The 15,518-nt window shown below is 35.5% G+C and overlaps 2 long non-coding RNA genes across 4 annotated transcripts; both read right to left on the bottom strand.

The window, feature by feature from the left end:
• Positions 1-2,555: 2,555 nt before the first annotated feature.
• Positions 2,556-3,714, bottom strand: LOC110680493. Of its 3 annotated transcripts, none has more exons than XR_002502896.1 (2): positions 3,415-3,714; positions 2,556-3,271 (listed from the first exon to the last, which is right to left on the bottom strand). It is a non-coding gene; the product is annotated as an uncharacterized LOC110680493 (long non-coding RNA). The 3 variants fall into 3 exon arrangements; XR_002502897.1 differs by having other exon boundaries at positions 3,476-3,711; XR_002502898.1 differs by having other exon boundaries at positions 3,406-3,486.
• Positions 3,715-14,023: 10,309 nt separating this feature from the next.
• On the bottom strand, positions 14,024-15,242 carry LOC110680492. The gene is made up of 2 exons (XR_002502895.1): positions 14,508-15,242; positions 14,024-14,437 (listed from the first exon to the last, which is right to left on the bottom strand). It is a non-coding gene; the product is annotated as an uncharacterized LOC110680492 (long non-coding RNA).
• Between the last annotated feature and the right edge of the window lie 276 nt (positions 15,243-15,518).

Raw genomic sequence — 15,518 nt, forward strand, 5'->3', positions numbered from 1 at the left:
AGACAGAAAATGTTAATTATATAGATTGCGGTCGAATTTAAAACGATAGCGATTTGATGGAATACCCATTTTCCCGAATGAACGTTATTGAAGTGAAAAACATGAAATGTGCTTCCATCTATACGCGAACAAGAACTATCTGAAGTGTCTCGTCATTTTTCAGGTCTTGTATGTCATGTATTCTCTAGTATTTTAGTCGTTTACGCTACTAGTATGAAACAATGTCAATGATGTGTTGCAATCTATTGTTCTAATCTATTCCAAAATATGAGTCAAAGTCTTCCAAAGGTCGCGCTGGAATGCTAATCAATACAATTTCTAGGAGAGATGACTATCTATGTTGACAACTTGCAGTACCGATTCCAAGTTATAGATAATTATGAGAAGTATCAAATCGAAATGTACTGTAAATGTGTTCGGTATGGTCAGCGATGTGTTTTATGTTCGTCGTATTGTTATTGTTCTGAGGTCTTCTCAAAATGAGAATTCAATTGAATAATGTCTCAAGTTAGTTTCCAGATTGGAAAGGCTGTATTATCGGGCGGGTGAATATGTAGGGACCGAAAAGTTAAGTTGTTGTTTCAGTTTAAACAAAAATAGTATGCAGTATATTTTTTCTACTTAGCTTGAGATGCGGTCCATCGCTGGTCCGTTGAGTCCGAGGGACGTTCCCGTGGCCGGTGTACCGAGAAATAGAGAATTAGAAAATATATGTGATATCATCAAAGCGGTATATTCATAGACAATAACAAAGTGTCACATCTCAACTAATACCATAATACTTTAACTACAAATACAAAAGCTAATTCTATGTTATTTCCACTACTACGCTCACGATAATTATGTTATGATCGTTAGAATAAAAACGATAGAGGTTACTAATACATACCAGAAATACTACCCAAAGAACGCTAATGTCGCCAGTGTTGGTGTGATAAATGCAAAGTAGTGCAAAAATGTTTAGAGAATTAAATAAGCTATAAATTACAGCATTTTGTTCAACAATATTATATCATATTATAAAAGACAGTAAAAAATTAAACATTTCAGTAACAACAGCGTCATCAGTTTTCTAATTATTATACATATATCAATAACACTTCTAAACTATCTTTAATACCGCTACAACCTACCTTACTAGATAACGCAATACCGTAGAATGCCGTAATTCACATTTTGGGATATTTCTCAAAAATCGTAAATTATTATTAATGAAAATTTTAATTGGAATTATGATGCATTACCAACATATAAAAATAGCAGTATGGGCAAATTTCAAAAATTTTCTTAAATTTCAACAAAAAAATGGACCAAATACGCGGATTTAGGCGATGCGCTGAATTACGGTACCTTACGGTATTACTAAGGTAATAATTACTACATTGTTAGTAAACCTAACATAAAAGTCTATTTTCAATGACCTGTGAGACGCAGAGACCACCCGCACCCACTCTTGCGCCTCTTGGTCTACTGAAAAAGATTTATGTATATTGAACTAAATACTACTATTAGAAATAGTGCTACTGATGAAGGTGATCGTTGGTTTCCCAGTCTTGTTATTGATTTGAGTGTTAGTAGAGACTGGTAGTAGGCCCTGCCGGTCCCTCCAGCATTACGCGTAGTTATCTGGTGTTAGATCATGCGACAGTAACTAAACTCATACTGAAAGCCTGGTTCGCTGCTGACAAGTAATTTCTCGGCCTATATTGATGCATGGGAAATTCCTGCAAGGAATCGATCAAGAAAGCTCTTTTTCTGATTGCAGTACGCAGCTGAAAAGAAATGTCAGTTCAAACGGGAGTTGCTGTAGAAAATTTCTGCAAGGAATCGGCGGGAAATTTCTTTAGCGATTCCTGTTCAGCAGCAAATCAGGCTGAAGGTGTGATAAATCAAGTGAAAAATATATTAAAGCATTGAAACACATGTCATTATATAACTTAAAACTATTAGACTAGCTTACATTTTATAAGTTATAATTACGATTAATTTTCGCGATCAATATATTATCATTAGAGTAGTTTCACAATACCAACAATATGTATTCACTTGATAAATCACCGTCAATCCCATCACCCAAGGGCAGGGTTCCTCTAGGTAGGTAGGTAATCAAAGTTTTAAACGTGAGAAGACAATGAGATCATTGATCGGAGAGATTGATTTTCCAACATTTATCATCTTTTTCTGACTTTTACTAGTCATTCAATTTTATATGGTACATGGGACATTTTCTTCAATAGGTTTGCTTTCAGTTTCGATTTTTTGCAAGAAAGGCTGAACTTCAACATTTAAATGATTAGAGTGTTATCGTAGTAAAGCTTGCAAATATTCTTAATAACACAATTGTTGTACGTCTCAGTGGAATGGATTTGCGTTTCGCTTACCCAAATACCATATAGTATACTTAGAATTATATTTTAGTAAAAAAGCCGCGGTTTTATGATTATCGAACGCACCACGGACCAGTAGGTAGGATGAGGACAATAGAGAAGACCACACCCTTTCGGGAGAGGATGTCGGATACAGAAGAAAAAAATTACCTTGCGCAGTTGAAAATGTTCTGGTCGTAATGTTTCTTGTATTTCTTGCTCCGTGCAGATCCTTGTTGGTCCAAGAGAAGAGGGCTGATTCACTGTAGAACTTCGAAAACCATCTAAAACTCCTTTGAAAGTGAATTTTTTCATTTTACAAGCAAAACTAGCTCAGAAAATTCACTGTTTGTTGCTTTTTAACTTTTATGTTGTTGCTTATTTTTTTTGTAATATGTAGGTATATAGAGCTCAGTCGACGTGTACAAAACCGTTTTCAACACTTATTATTTTCTCTTTTCACTATCACACACTATTTTTTGTGAACTTTTTCCACTTTTAATGCTCTAATAACGAATGATTCAACAAATAATATTTACATTATGAACACGGTTAATGACATTTCTGGCACAACTAGCAACGCATATAATTTTTCATCATCCAAGACAGCGGTGCATAATCCAGCAACTACGAGTATCACAAGTAATGGTATGAATAATGAGCATGATTTTTTGTTTCGTTTAACGAATCTGATGCATTAGAACGGAAAAACTTTTTGAAAAACACCACATTTCAGCGGACTGCGGACGAAATTTGCGCGAAATTTCCGACAATGGCTCTTGCAAAATTTTCTCTGATCACAGCAAGCCAAGTACAGGTACATTTTCTCGTCAAGGTCGTCGTCGCCTACTGCTGCTGTTGGCCGTGTAGTTCTTTGCTGTGTTTCCACCGTGTGCAAGTTCGGACTGGGAATGTGCACCGATTACCGGAGAGATGCCTTTTTCCCCTCAAATTGCGAAAACCACTTTTAACAGAACAAAATTCCAAGCATGACGTGTGCGCAAAGCGGTTCTTATCAATAACAAAGAAAATTGTTCACATTAAACACCTCTCCGATGTCGGCGCATAAATCCAGCTCACGATTCTCACTAGAAAACGTCGTTTATCACCTTTTTGGCACAATATCAAAATAGTTCCACTCTTGGTGATCACGATTGATAACTTTTACAGTTCCGGTCGAAATTTCACTATACGTTATCGCGTTCCGGTTCTGCGTTGACAATTTTTGCACAACAATGTTCTGTTTCTCCCGATGTTTGTTTGACACCCAACGACACTCTTGTACGAACAAAATATCAAACTGCACCAGATTTCGCCAATCACATATTTTATCACTGCGAAGTACTAGAGCCAGATCACAGTAGGCTCGAAATGTCACTTGAAAATTGACACTAGGTGGCACTAGTGATCCTTTATAGAGAGATAGGCGGAAGTAAAATGGAATAATTTGGCAACAGACCAGCAGTGCTGTTTTTGCTCGGCGTCGAGAATAATATTGTAACACGGACATAACTTCCTCATTGCTAAAAAGTGTATTTTGTTTCGTTAAAGATCTTTGAGTTACATATCCAAGCTAATAAACAGTTAAAAACATCAGCAACTAAAAATTGAATTGACAAAAATTTAAAATAGAAAAATATTTCATATTTTTGCTTCGTGCAAAATTACTTTTACCGAAATAATTTCAAACGGATTACATTACTTCTCAAGAAAAGTTCAAAACAAACATAACGCATGTTCGTTTGGCTCACACTTTGACAGCACTCGCTGCTCGATTGGCTCACACTTTGACAGAAGTGTCAGCTTCCGCGAATCTCTCTTTATAAAGGATTTCTACACGCTAAGATCAGTCTACCCAAATATGGGTAAAGTTTACCCATAATCGTCAAAAAGTGCACACACTCATTTTATGGGTAAAGTGGGTTTACCTATAAATAGGTAAACTGCCAGTACCCATATATGGGTATTCTAGCACGGAAGCAATTCTTCGAAAAATACGCAAAAATGCGTAGTTCAGTAGACTTTTTCACTCGCTTAATTTATTTTCATGGTTTTAAAAGAAATAGTATTTTGTCATTACCACACGAATCCAAACTTTATTCATAATACACACGAATCCAAACTTCAATCAAAGATATAATAAGATGAACTAATATCAGTATCAGCCAAAAGTTAGAAAGTGTATCGTGATACATCGATTTTGAAATAAACGAAACCTGCCACCACCAGACGATTCAGTACAGAAATGCCATTCTTCTATAGAATTGCTGTCTCCCAGTTTTATATTTAATCTAGCCTTTCAGCGGGCCCGACATTTCCAGTTGTTTTGGCACCGTGACAAAATATATTCGGGCAGCATATTCACATAATTGATAAAACTGAAAATAAAAAATACATAGTTCTAATTTCAGTTTCTGTCAAGGCTCTGTTTATGGCTGCGCAAAACAATAACTAAATGACTAAACCTACTCACCTCCGACAGGAATTAATATTTTTTTTCAGGGTTCTAAATCAATTTATTAGAAACTGTTTACAACAAGGAATTCTATCTTGTTCGTCGCACTATGACTGTAAACAATTCAATTTTTTCATCCAAATATGGGTAATCACAATCACCCATATTTGGGTAAATCCACTTAACCAATAATATGGGTAAAATTTACCAATTTTTATTGGTATATTTTACTCATATTATACGTTTTATATCTAAACGTGTAGGTGGCACTGCCTCACTTGATAAGAGAAAGTATACGTAAAAAATTCTACTCAATAATTTTCACACACACGGTAATCTAAAACGACTCAGATTTTTGAAAAATAAAAAGACAAAAAAGTAAGAGGTTGCTTCCGAGATACAACCCGGTCAACCATCCTACACGGGAAAAAAATCTGTGGTAAAAATAACTATTTTAGCTGACTACGCCCATTCTTGAAACTACCATGGAAATTCAGACCAATTTACTATGTTTACGGTACACCCCACCGCATTACTGGTACATTTGACAGAAATAACTTACAACAATCTGATTCCGACTACAGGCATGGTAGAATCAAGCGCATTTCTGGTCTGCTGAAAATTGCCGGTGCGAGCGCTTAAGTTAACCCCCTAAAATGGTAGTTTTTACCGCACAATTTTTTTGCGTGTATGCGCTACTTTAAATATCTTTATCCAATAATATAGATTTCTGTCGTTTTTACTTTATTGATAATTTTGTTACGTTTATTTATGTATCTTCATCGATCCATAACACTTCATAAGTAACTTCCTTTATCAAGCATACGATATAAATCTTCAACGAAACGGTACTAAATTTCGTTCAATCATCTTTTATCGGTGGAACTTCAGTTACCTTTATGAATATTCATCGGAAAATGTGTCACGAATGATGCCAAAGTAACGTCATAAATTGACAACGAAAAATTAAGCTTGGTATCGAGGCACCTTTATTACTCTTTTCAATATCATTTCGTAAATCAGCGTAAAGATATTCTGGTATATCGTATGACAGGTTTCGATGTTTTGATTTTGCAAAGATCGAACTATTTGAGACCAATGATGATTCTCCTCGACTCTTTTAAATCATTCTTTTCAGATCCAAAGCATTACGGATTATCGGCTTTCGTATTACCAGAAGGATGCTATTTAACCAGTAGGTATTATTACAAATATTTTTCGGCAGTAAGCATGCTTGCAGTTAAAGTTCTGGCTATTCTTGAGGCCAACTCTTCCCCTGTATTGAACTGAAAATGAATCAATAGTTTATGAATACTTTCTGCCACCCTTAGTTATAAAATAAAGTTTGGCTTAGTTGGTAAGTATCCTCCGATTTCCCGTATCATTAGAGTTAAATCTCAATTTAAAAAAGTGACAAAAAAGTTCATCATAAACATAAACAAATTGACAAAGTGCGTGTAGAACCCCACAAATGTTTTGGTTCACGATAAAATTTTTTGCAAGTCGATAAAGTAGGAGATTTTGGTCTCGAAATTTTGATAAAAATCTGTATCAACATTTCACGATGCTACTTAATGAGCGTTAAATTTCTTTATGAATCGATGACGATCGCTATCGATTTGTTATATGAGCATCTTTAAAGCTCGACATAAAGAAATGTGAAGAAAATTGAAGAAATGGTTGACCGGGAACCGCCAAGTTGACGTTGGATAACGTTAGCTTCTTCTATTTCCTAGCTTGAGACCGTCACGAACTTATGAAAGATTTCTACTGTTAAAAATCCAATCAATTTTCATACTATTTGTTGCATGTCAATTCTGACTTATTATGGACATTGTGTGTCATTTTTTGGTTGGTTCGGTTAACACTTCAACACCGATAGAACCGGTCGATGGAAGAAGAAGCATGAGCGATAACTCCTGCTCCCCAAACAAATATTCCGGTTGAACGTTAGGTCCACTAATATTGGTTGCTTGAGTGGGTTCCGAAGCCTGTTTAAGGTTGAGGTACTTCTCCATGAATTCCGCGAGCTCCATGTTCTCCTCTTTGCTCAAATCGATGTTAAAGTTGCCAGTCACGATGATTGGCATGATCTCCTTTTGATACTCGAAGAAGTTCCGCACCATGAAGAACTTTTTCTGCTTTGTCGTGGTATACAGGGAAAAGTAGAAACAAATCTGCAATTCCAGAGCTCGGCCGTCATGGTCCTGCAGGAAGCGAATGACCCAACTGATCGGTTTGTTTGAGGATACCAACCTGTGCGCGATCCACGCCAAGCGTGTCAGCATCATACCGAAGGACATCCAACTGACTCGTAGTATCCGTGGAGAAAGCGCTTAAATTGAATTGCAGCACAATTTCAAACGAAACGACCCTTTTCAGGGTCACAACAATGAATTCTATGTTAAAGAGTTACAACCAGATACATTTCATCTATTACTTTTAATTTATTAATTAATTTATTTATCAATTATAATTTTGGTTGATTAGTTTTCAACGGAGATAAATTGCAAACAAAGTCTAGGTTTCCGTCGCTCGGGTCGGGTAGCATTTCTGCAGTCTTCTCTGTGTGCGTATTTCGATTCGATCGACAATTTCTTACCAAATCAAAACATCAACAAAGCTGTTGCTGAATAGTTTTAGCTCTTTGTTTGAGACAAGTTCATATTCTGATCGTTCTAGCATGCATTTACTTGTACGTAGCGACGACGACAACGGCATTATTCAAAGTACGTAAAGTTTGTAAGGATGCTTAAAATATAACCCCGAGCCTGATTTCATCTTATAAACCCGTACCAATTAATATGAGCTAATTGAAATAATTAAATTTCTGTTAGATATCAGGGATTGCTTTAGAAAATTGCCTATATTTAGGCGTTTTCCTTGCAATTCTTGAAATTACCTATTATTATTTTTTTAATATCGCATTATTAAGAATTTAGCAAGCATATTCGGATTCAGGGAGCTCATATTCATTATGTAGAGTCGTTTCAAAAAATAACAATAATCGCATTGACAAGTGATCAATTTCAGCCCGAAATTTTAGCAATTCTATAAGAATTGCTCAAGCATAGTGCATAGGCTGGTTTTAGCGGGTCGTCGTTGGTGCGTCATCTGCGCATTCCCTGAGTTATCTTCTCAGGGGATCTGTTTGCAGATTTCCCCCTTGTAAAAACAAAAACAAAAAAAAAAACCCGAAATGGGATTCCCCGATTTTTGGTGATGCCAAAGTTTTCTGACAAATGATTTTTAGCACTAAAAACACATTTGTCGAAAACTTTGGCACATGAGCAAAAGAGGCTGACCGTCTTACTTCTTTTCGTGCATTCAGTTGTTTGGCATTTTCAACATTATTGAAAGCAAACAAGAAAAACCGTGAAAAATGATCAATTTTACCCGAAATTACGGTACATGTAAACTTCAAAACGTCAAAACCTTATAACAGCAAGAAAAATGTGCTCTTCTATGGAAAATAAGACATGACTCGATAATTACCCAATTATCAAAAGTTTAGTCATGAAATCAATAGTTTTCTTTGTTGGAGTCGTTTCGTAGAAAGATTTACAATCGATTGGTGCAAGAATCTCGAAAATCTATCCGGGCGTTAGTAAGTTATTAACAGTCAAAATCTAACCACTTTTCGTGACGCGAGCGATTTTCGTTTTTCGAAATTGTACCCCAGTATGTTGCCGTAAGACGTTATCCAACGTCAAAATTGTGGGAAACTTGCCCTTCCGGTTGATCATCGCCAGAAGCACCTGAGCTGTGTTTTTTTCATCAAAATGCGACTAAAAATGGATTCGATTTTTGACCAACTTCGCGAGTCACTTGCCGTGTGCAGTTGAGAATCGAGTAATATGGCGAGAGCTCTACGCAAAACCCGGACGCGATTTGCGTGCTCCTCACTCTATGCAAAAAAGCATAAGAAAATTTGACAAAAAACTTTTCAGGTTTAAATTATTTTTCTTCGTTGGCCTCATATGAAAATTGACACTAAATGGCACCGTCTCATACTTAAGAGAATACGTTACACACTAAGGATTCTGCGGATTCTGGTCGCAGTGCGCAGCTATGCATCTCGCAACGCTGGCAAATTTGATTTCTTGTGACGCAAAAGATGAAATGAAATAAGTGCAAATAAGTTGTTTACATTTTTTTCTCTTGCTTCTTCTGCGAGCTCACTCGCACGCACATATTCTTTGTTTTCTATTCAAAATTATTTCAACCGTAATTAAAAATCTAATTAACTAAACGACACAAATTTCTGATTTGGAAAACCATCATTTCCGGCGGCAACATTTAGTTATATTTTTTATCCGCACGGAGACGGAATTCAACTCAATTTTGGGTTGTTTCAACGCAATTCCGTAGTTGAGCCCAATAACTCAATTTTGGCTAAATTTCCAAGGTCCCCACTAGGTAGTTTGGCTTTAATTCCATTAGAAAAATATACTCAATTTTGGGTTGATTTAACGCAAAATTGAGTTCTTTCGACCCAAACATAAGAAAAGTTGCATTTACCCAAATTTGGCTTATTGGGCCAAAGTACCCCCATTGGGTAGATGCAGCTCTCTCTATTTTTGACAACATTCGTGTGGGAGAAAGAGAAAACCGAGAGATTTTGGGTTGAAACTATAATCGATATACCTAATTTTGGGTAAAGTAAACTCAAAAATTAGGTAAAAATATTTCTCCGTGCGTGTACCCGATTGCTCACATAAAAATAGAAACCAGATGGCACTGACTCACACTTCGAAATAATAACGTTCAAAAATTACTACTCCAAAAACCCACCCACAGATTGTTGCGCGTTTCTTTCACCACTCATAAAAATGTGATATCAAACGGCTTCGCAATCCAAAGAAATAAGTACTACATGATGGTACGTATTTTTTCAAGTTCCCTGTGAAAGAAATATTATTTTAATTTAGTTAGCGTTATTTATGAGCCTCTGTACGAGCCATAAATTCTTTTGTTCTTTTGACTTTTACTGTGCGCCGTGTGTTGGTGCTGTCTCGCTCTCTCCCACGGGCAACTTGAAAACAGGGCGCACAGTAAAAGTCAAACGTTTTATGACATGCATAGGCTCATTTGGAAGCGCATTAGCAAAAAAATTGTCGCCAAATTTCAAATGCCCGGCCACAGATGTCGCACCATGTTGGCACGTATACGGTATGGAGTGGCTGCGGCATTGTACTATTTTATAGCAACAATTGAGTATAATTATAGCAAATTTTAATTTGCGATAACAAGCGTTATGTATACAAATGTGTTGCCCGGCCACAGATGTCGCACCATGTTGGCACGTATACGGTATGGAGTGGCTGCGGCATTGTACTATTTTATAGCAACAATTGAGTATAATTATAGCAAATTTTAATTTGCGATAACAAGCGTTATGTATACAAATGTGTTGCTATTATACTTATGACAGACATGTGATACCAAAACCACTGTACACCGTGATATCATATGTCTGTCACCCAGTATCACGGTGGTATCACGCAAGCATCTTAGTACCGTATCATGGTCTGCGGGCGTTGTACTGTACCAACGTACAGCAAATGGAAGTGCCATCAGCGCTTTTTCCAACCAGTAGCGAAACCGTGAACTAAAAATTTCCATTCGCTTGACGTTTATAAAAAGTAAACATAAACAAAAATACAAAACAATCTAGCACTAGCGAGATGGTAAATGACGGATTTCACGCCAACTCGACAAAGGGATTAGCAGCACCCCTCCAGAATTCGATGAAACTTTCTGGGTGTGAAGACTATGTGGCATAATGGTCGTTTGGCATAATGACCATTTGGCATAATGGTCATTTGGCATAATGACCGTTTGGCATAATGATTGACTTAGAATGAATATCGGCATTTTTGAAGTTTTTACCGAGATCAACACCACCAAAAATTATTGGTAGGTTTTCAATAAGCGTGGTGTTCGTTTAGAGGTTTTCAAAGCTATGAATGTCAAAAATTGTTGTGACATTAAAGAGCATAACTGAATAAAACTCGTGACGGGTCTGGAAGATCTTTTCGGAACAATAATTTTCTCTACATCCCAGAACATAGAGTATCTTTGAGCTTGTTGCGATATACATACTTGAAAACAGTAAATTGGCAAAGAAAGTTCGCAGTTATTAATAAAGGGAACGCTCATAGAATATTTCGTTGCAGATCAAGCTCTGTCCCAAAAAACGATAGTTCAAACAAATTGTTCAATAAAATTTTCAAATGTCAATATTTTTCAAATCCAACAACGCAATCAACATATTTACTGGTGTGTGCATGAAACTAATCGAATAATTTCGAAATTGTAAAAACCTTGGAAGAAAGTTTTAGAATGAGCCAATGGACGCAGTTACCTCGCTAAGCGGGGCAAGTGGGACACATCCAGTTTCATGCGTCAATCCACATCAGTAAGTCAACCATTACAATAATAGGATTGATAAGTCATAGATTTTTAATTTTAAGTACATATTTGATGTACATAAGGGATCAACCATAAAATACGTTACGTTTTAGGAAGAAACCCTTTATTTAATAGTATGTCACCTCACATTTAATGCATGGCAGAAAACCACCTTATGGGATGGAATTGTTTTCCGTCACTACTTAATTTGGTAGAAATAACGAATAAAGTTCGAATATCATAGAAAAGTAATCGTTCTCATGATGCATTTCAAATTTCAGCTGTTCAATTTTGAAGTCGCATTTAAAAAAATTAAAAAATAATTAAAAAATAAAGAATAATAACACTTTTCTTCTCCCTCTTATGCAATTACGTAATTTGAGGTTGATCTGTTTTGATAAAAATCATTTGTTTGAATGTTTTAGCGCTACTCTCTAGCAAAATGTATGAAACGTGTACGAAAAGTTTTGATTCTGGTTTTTGTTTTGATAGGTGTCACTTACCCCAGGTACAAATATATTTTGGGGTAAGATAGACCATCGAAAATTTCATATGAAATGAAAACAAAATACTGGTTTATCGTTAGCAGCTTGTAATAATACTTAAAATTATAGCTTACTGATGGAAATTCGATTTAAAACACATTTATTTTTTGCGAGTCAATGCAAGACGTGAAACGTGTCAAAATTTGTCATGCAAGTTGAAAATGGCGCTGAACTGACAACTGTTACATGAACCACATGGTAATAAAAATAACAATATGTTTAGTACTAAATACATTCCTTGTCATTGTATCTTCAACTTCCTAGAAGAATACCCCCATGAAAAATTTTCCTAGTTGAGCTATGACGAAACGCCCCACTTACCCCGGATTCTCACTTGCCCCGGGGTACCTTATAAAAGAAGGTGAAATTTATTTTAATTTTCAAACAACATTCCTTTTACTTATAATTATGGCTATATCATATTTACAGGGGGCCCAGATAGCCGTAGCGGTAAACGCGCAGCTATTCAGCAAGACCAAGCTGAGGGTCGTGGGTTCGAATCCCACCGGTCGAGGATCTTTTCGGGTTGGAAATTTTCTCGACTTCCCAGGGCATAGAGTATCTTCGTACCTGCCACACGATATACGCATGCAAAAATGGTCATTGGCACAGTAAGCTCTCAGTTAATAACTGTGGAAGTGCTCATAAGAACACTAAGCTGAGAAGCAGGCTCTGTCCCAGTGGGGACGTTATGCCAGAAAGAAGAAGAAGATCATATTTACAAAAAAGTAGAATGTTTGAAAGAAGGGTTAATTTGTGCTAAATATATCAAAATCACCAGCACTAGTCAAGAGCATATGATTGTTGAATAAAGTGTCTTTTTGTATCAATTGACTTCATCAGAAAGATTCAATAGAAACGTAAAAAAATTCTAATAAATTCTTGGTTTCAGACTCATTATGCCAAACGACCATTATGCCAAACGACTTTATGCCAAACGACTTTATGCCAAACGGCTTTATGCCAAACGACTTTATGCCAAATGACCTACCACCAAACTAAGATACTTTGCATATTTTGTTTTTTCAAAATCGATCTAGACTAACATTTGGAAAGGGTCAAAGTTTTTTAACTTTTTTTTATAAACCCGTATAACTCGAAATCGGTAAGACCTACAAAAAAAAATGTTGTATGGGGGATTGTCGTGAAATTTCCTGAAGTTTAAGAAAAAATATTTAAAAAATAAAAAAATCATTTTCTACACTTAAAAAATATATGATTTAAAACTTTAAAGTCGATTTAAAAAAAACGGCCATTTCAGATTTTGATCATCCTTAAGCAAAAAGTTTCATAATTAAATTTATTAAAAAACGTCCATACATTGGGCATATTTTATGGAAAAAAGTTTTTCTAACATCGAATTTTTGAAGTCCAAAATGAATTTATATTTTTTTTTTATTTCGCTTTAAATAGCCTAGTAGAGTAAAGTGGGGCAAAAGTTTGAGTGGGTTAAGAGTTTCTTTTTAAGATTTCTAGATCAATTCGAAACAAATCTTATAAATGTAATTGTGGTTCAAATGCTATTCAAGAGATTAAGAGACTTTTACTTCAAATATCATAAAAATCGATTGAGATTTGGAAAAGTTATGTCTATTTGTTGTTTTTCGATGTGCATATTGTAATTTTTGGTCAAACTTTTGTTGCATGGAACCAATTGAAGATAAAATCTTTTTCAATATTTTATGTAAGGGCGGTTCTAGGCCTGTCATAAGGTTGCTTTGAGGTGTATTAGATTTTGCATAAATGCTTGAAAACAATTTTTGGCCCATAGTGGGGCAAAAGCTCGAATCAGCGGGGCAAAAGTTCGACCCATGTATAAAATCACGGAAAAATTTGAAAATTGCCTAAAATCCACATATTATCTTCCCGCATGAACTAGAACCGTACTGGTGCAATTTACCAAACTATCCATAACCACTAAAGACAATATCTAACCCGTTTCCTGTAACATCCAAAATAACAATAAACCGACACTACCGCAAACGACTTTTACAGTACGGTAAATGGTAAATGGGCAAATAACAATGTGGGGAATAGGCGGTTAAGTTATGTAACCATTCAAAAACGACGATTTTCTCGAACAAAATTGGTCGTGGATGGTTTGCCAAAGGGTGGGTAAACCATCCATTTTTTGCCAAATCTAATGTTGGGCAAACAGTTGAGAAATTGTTAAACCATATTTATTTATTGAAATCAAATAATGTATGTGTAATTGTTGGCTTATGGTACTTTATGGTATTTTAAACGTAAGCTGAACTGTTCTATTACATTTATACCATTTAAAAAAGAACGGGGATATTTCTTAGAAGAGGCAATGAAACAAGGAAATAAGTGTGGAAAAACTTAGTTTTAATTAAAACCTATGGAATCAAGATTGATCACGAATAACTTGTTATCACTTTATAATCAATTTTTTTGTTTGAAATGAGTTCAGCCCACACGCACTACTTGTTTCATTATTCGCTATTGAAAATGATCAACTAGAATTGTAGAACTAAAACTATTATTATTCATAATTTAATCACTAGCATTTAAATGTAGGAGCTCGGGACACTGGTTTGATAAGTTGCAATCCAAGCTGCGCGGCATCATCATCATTCCGTCCCGGTTCTTCCGCTTATCACCGTTCCGACCGAAGCAAAAACGGCAGCTGTTTTCTGGAGAGAAACAAACAGATGTACATTACATGATGATTCATGGGATCAAACTTGGGATCAGATTACTTACCAGCACTTCCGGATCCGGTTCTAATAACATGGTATGCTTTTCATTTCAATGAAAAAACGACTATAAACTAGCAGGAGCAGACATAACAAACTCGCGACGTTTTTTATTTTTCTATTTTTCAGACAGCGTGAAAACAAACACGCATGGAAAATTTAACAGAGTGTATGATAAAATTTTTACACAGTAGTTATTTTTATGTTTTTTTTTAAGGATTTTACATCTTTAAAAAAAAACAAAATAGCAGTGCTTGTTTTAGTATTGCTATCAAGGGTGAGGAGAAATCTATTTTTTTTTTCTTCAAAATATGGAACTTCTATAAAATATACTGTGAATTTTATCACGGTGTAAATTTTCTAGCGTGTATCGCTTCAACTGTTTGCCAAACTGTTGCTTAAAAGTAGTTTATAGTTAAATATTCATGTGTTTGTGTTGCACAAAAAGAAACAAAAACCATTCCCCAGAAGGTAGATTTATGTTGTTACTGTTTCTCACGACTTTGAACTTCATATCATTCAACAATATATGAACATAATACTAAACTGTAACAATTTGCAATGGCTTTGATAAAACGTTATTTATTGTTTAGAGATTGAGGTGTCAAAATGTTCGACATAAATGCAACAGTTTGTGATATTTTAAACGTATCAATTACATGCAGCTTATTGTTTGGAAACTAAGGCAAATTGTATTTTTCTATGCGGGTTCAAATTCAGTTAAATTTTTCTGATCGTGTGAAAACTGTCACCACATTTCCACTTAGTTTTGCGAAAAACTGCTATTTTTGAGTATATTAAAATTAACCCGGTTTTGGACAATTTTTTGATGAAAATTTAGTGTGTATTTTTCGGCAAACTTAACTAAGTTTACGGCTGGTGTAAAGTACGCCTGTCACAAAAGGATCGATATTTTGTATTTTAGTCTGTGAACTTTTGCCCCACACTAGATTCGAACTCTTGCCCCACCGGTGGGGCAAAAGTTCGTTTAAGACAATCAATTTTGAAACTGTTATAA

Source organism: Aedes aegypti, unplaced genomic scaffold, assembly GCF_002204515.2.
Source record: "Aedes aegypti strain LVP_AGWG unplaced genomic scaffold, AaegL5.0 Primary Assembly AGWG_AaegL5_hic_scaff_1492_1494_PBJ_arrow, whole genome shotgun sequence".
Taxonomy (NCBI): domain Eukaryota; kingdom Metazoa; phylum Arthropoda; class Insecta; order Diptera; family Culicidae; genus Aedes; species Aedes aegypti.